This window comes from Capra hircus, chromosome 26 (genome assembly GCF_001704415.2).
Source record: "Capra hircus breed San Clemente chromosome 26, ASM170441v1, whole genome shotgun sequence".
Classification (NCBI taxonomy): domain Eukaryota; kingdom Metazoa; phylum Chordata; class Mammalia; order Artiodactyla; family Bovidae; genus Capra; species Capra hircus.
The window spans coordinates 39848578-39853107 of record NC_030833.1 but is presented as its reverse complement, the minus strand read 5'-3'; the positions used below and the strand labels follow the sequence as shown (position 1 = coordinate 39853107).

At 39.2% G+C, this 4530-nt stretch overlaps 1 pseudogene; it reads left to right on the top strand.

Moving 5' to 3' along the window:
• Positions 2963-3596, top strand: LOC108634014 (annotated as a pseudogene).

Below are 4530 nucleotides of genomic sequence, written 5' to 3'. Positions count from 1 at the left end.
TCTGAAAAATACTGTTTTTAGAAGATGAATCAGTGTGGTGAGGGGAAATAGGAGTAGGAGGGCTGTTCATAGCACAGCAATAGTTCATTTACCAAAAAATTCATTAATTCATTCGATCAAAAATATTTATTAAGTATTTCCTACATACCAAGCATGAAGATACAATGATACCCAGACCCACCAGTGCCCTTGGAGAGCTCATGGTCAGCACGGAAGAGAAGGAGTCACTCACTGTTGCAAGTCTTTAACAGACAGTTGTGAAAATATTGCAGGATGATCTAAACTGCCTGAGAAAAATAGGAAAGATTTTATGGAGAAAACGGCATTTGAGGTGGTTCTTGAAAGCTAAGTTTGCCAAGATGAGGGGACTGGCAGAATGTAACCTAAGACAAAGGGTCGTGTGACAATGACAAGCAGGTCTGAAAGCACAGAGTGTGATCTGGGTAGGGTTGCTAGATTGAGTAATAAAAATAGAGTGCCACCAGTCAAGTTTGAATTTCAGATTAACAATTACTAATTTTCAGCATAAGTATATCCCATCAGTCTGGGAGGGGCACGACATTCTGTGTGACTGGAATATGGGTGAACCTGGGGGTGTACTGGGATCGTGCTTGGAAATGTGATGAGAGAATAAAGAAACTCCTGTGTAGACTCAAGCTTCTGCTGAAGGGTAATTTGAGAAAAAATTGTGGAATGCTTGGAAAGAAATTAAAAAAAAAAATTGAAAAATATGCAACCCTTGAGTCTTTAGCTTATTAAAAATAAAGGTAGAATCACAGTATGTAGATTATTAATTATTAACCATTATTAATTGTGTTTGAGTAACAGTTTCTCACCTTCTCTCCTGATGCCTTTGTCCCCAAGTTTAGTTGAAAAGAGGGGAATGGACACATTTTGCCATGGGTACCAGTTTCTTATTACAGTCTAGACTGAAGCCATATTTAAGTTGGTAACAGTCATGGAATAAATGACACGTGTGTGATCAGCCAAGTGAATCTTTTTTCTGTTTAAGCAATTTCCCAGACGTAATAGACACAGGTTGTCTACCTTTCATCCTCTCCCTTCTGCCTGCCCTCCCCAGCCCCCATCTCATCTACTCTTCAAAATACTGGCAGGCATGTGATGGGGCAAGTAACTCAAGCTGGACCAGGCAGTCTTCAGTCTCTCTTTAAATTGTGACTTTAAATTCAGGAGCTCAGGGTAGCCATGTTTTTTTGCCATATGGACTGGAAAATCAGAGGAAGCCAGTCAACATTGGGTGCAGGGTGTGGAGACCTGTGCAGCCTTTCAGTGAAGGAAGGATAGAGAGTGTGAGCATTTGGATTAAAGCAAAAATATACCAGAATGAGAAAGTGAAGAATGAAGAGACACAAAAGAGAGGAGAGAGGGGGAGACAGAGACAGACCGACCGACAGACAGATAGGGTTGGTTACCTTCCACCTTTGAGTTTTGTGCCCTTTTACCTTCTGATTCCTTTATGTTTAAGATCACAATGATGGATTCTGTGACCTGAAATGAGTACTAATTTAAAAACCATATCACTGGGAACAGTGGCTCTTGTCAGTCTCTTGTCAGTCTTTGTCTCTGGAGAGTGAAGACCAGAGAAAGGGGATCCAAGCCTCAACGCTGTCATGGATGAGGGGAAAGGAATGTAATATCTTCCTTCAGGAGACATGCTTTCTCTCCGTTTCCAGGCTCTGTGAAATATGTTGCAGGGTATATCTGTCTGCAACAGGACAGTCTGAGCATTGCTTGCCATTCAGTGCTCATGAAAGGCAAGTACAAAGACTGAGGAAAGTCAAGATTATGTGATTTTTTTCGAATTGCAGGTTTGTGACAATCTTGAATCAAGCAAGTCCATCGATACCATTTTTTTAAACAGCATTTGCTCACCTTGTGTCTCATTTTGAGATTAAGCCCTGAGCCTTTGGAGTGGGAGCACTGACTCCAAGACCCTGGACTACCAGAGAACTAACCCTAGGGAGTATCAAATATTGAGAACTCACACAAAAGAAACCGCTTGAATACAAGACCTGGCACCACCCAACCACCAGTAGCACCCTGTGCAGAAAGTCTCGTTTAAACAACAAACAAAACAAAAATACAAACCCAATCATCAGCAAACAGGATTACCACCTCAGTCAGCCTTGCCCATCAGAGGAAAAACAAGTGAACAAACAAACAAACAAAAACAGCACAAATCTCACCCTATATGAAGCTTACACAAACCACCGGACCAACCTTAGGAGGGCAGAAACCAAAAGGAAGAAAGAATTCAACCTTCAAGCCTAAGGTAAAGAGACCTCAAACACAGTAGGTTAAAAAAAAAAATAATGAAAAGGCAGAAAAATACTACACAAATGAAGGAACAAATTACAAACACAGAAGTCCAAATAAATGAAGAGGAAATAGGCAAACTACCTGAAAAGTAATTCAGAATAATGATAGTAAAGATGATCAAAAACCTTGAGAACAAAATGGAGAAAATGCAATAATCAATTAACAAAGACCTAGAATTAGAGAATAGACGTTCAGAGACAAACAACACAATTACTGACATTAAAAATACTCTAGAAGAAATCAATAGCAGAATATCTGAAGCTGAAGAGTGAATCAGTGAGCTGGAAGAGAAAATGATGGAAATAACTTCTGAAACGCAGAATAAAGTAAAAGGAATGAAGAGAACTGAGGATAGTCTCAGAGACGTCTGGGACAATATCAAAGGCACCAACTTTCAAATTATATGGGTCCCAGAAGAAGAAGAGAGAAAGGAAGGGTATGAGAAAATTTTGGAAGAGATTATAGTTGAAAATTTCCCCAACATGGAAAAGGAGATAGTCAAGTCCAAGAGGTGCAAAGAGTTCCATACAGGATAACCCAAGGAGAAACACACCAAAACACATATTAATCAAACTAACAAAGACTAAACACAAAGAAGGAGTATTAAAAGCAGCAAGGGAGCCTGTCGGCTGGAACCGTCATCTTCCAGTAATTTGCCAAAATGACCAACACAAAGGGAAAGAGCAGGGGCACCCGTTGCATGCTCTCTAGGCCTTACAGAAAACATGGAGCTGTTCCTTTGGCCATATCCATGCAAATCTACAAGAAGGGTGATATTGTAGATATCAAGGGCATGGGTACTGTTCAAAAAGGAATGCCCCACAAATGTTGCCATGGCAAAACTGGGAGAGTCTACAATGTTACCCAGCATGCTGCTGGCATCATTGTAAACAAACAAGGGCAAGATTCTTGCCAAGAGAATTAATGTGTCTATTGAACATATTAAGCACTCTAAGAGCCTAGATAGCCTCCTGAAACATGTGAAGGAAAATGATCAGAAAAAGAAGGAAGCCATAGAGAAAGGGATTTGGGTTCAGTTCAAGCACCAGCCTGCTCCACCCAGAGAAGCACACTTCATGAGGACCAGTGGAAAGGAACCTAAACTGTTGGAGCCTATTCCCTATGAATGTATGGCCTGTTGAGTGTAAAAATAAGACCTGGACTGTACAAATGTTTCTGTTAGTTGAGCAGAGGTGTTGTGTCCAAAACCAGTGGGTGATGTGTTTTCAAATCTAGTGTTTCTTCTTCCTGAAAGATGTAAGATAGTTTGTTGTTCAGTATGTTCCATTGGTTAATAAATTGCCAGATATTGCCAAAAAAAAAAAAAAAAAATTGCCAGGAAAAAAAAAAAAAAAAAAAAAAGCAGCTAGGGAAAAGCAACAAGTAACATACAGGGAAACCCCATACATTTAATAGCTGATGTTTCAGCAGAAACTCTGCCGGCCAGAAGGGAATGGAAGGATATATTTAAAGTACTGAAAGGGAAACATCTACAACCAAGATTACTGTACCAGCAATGATCTCATTCAAAATTGATGGAGAGATAGAAAGCTTTTCATACAAGCAAAAGTTAAGAGAATTCAGTGCCACCAAACCAGCTTTACAACAAATGTTAAAGGGACTTATATAGTCAAAACATACAAGAGAAGAAAAAAAGATCTACAAAATCAACCCCAAACAATTAAGAAAATGGCAATAGGAACATATATCAATAATTACTTTAAATGTAAGTGGATTAAAGGCCCCAATCAAAAGTCACAGACTGGCTGAATGGATACAAAAATAAGACCCATATATATGCTGTCTACAAGAAACCCACTTCAGACCTAAAGACACATATAAACTGAAAGTGAGAGAATGGAAAAATGTATTTCACGCAAATGGGAAGCAAAAGAAAGCTGGAGTAGCAATCCTCATATCAGACAAAACAGACCTTAAAATAAAGAAGATTACAAGAGATAAGGAAGGACACTATGTAATGATCAAGGATCAGTCCAAGAGGAAGACATAACAATTGTAAATATCTATGCACCCAATGTAGGAGCACCTCAATACATGACAAACACTAACAGACATAAAAGGAGAAATTGACAGTAATACAGCAACAGTAGGAGACTTTAACACCCCACTCACACCAATGGACAGATCATCAAAGTAGAAAATTAGCAAGCAAACACAAGTCTTAAATGA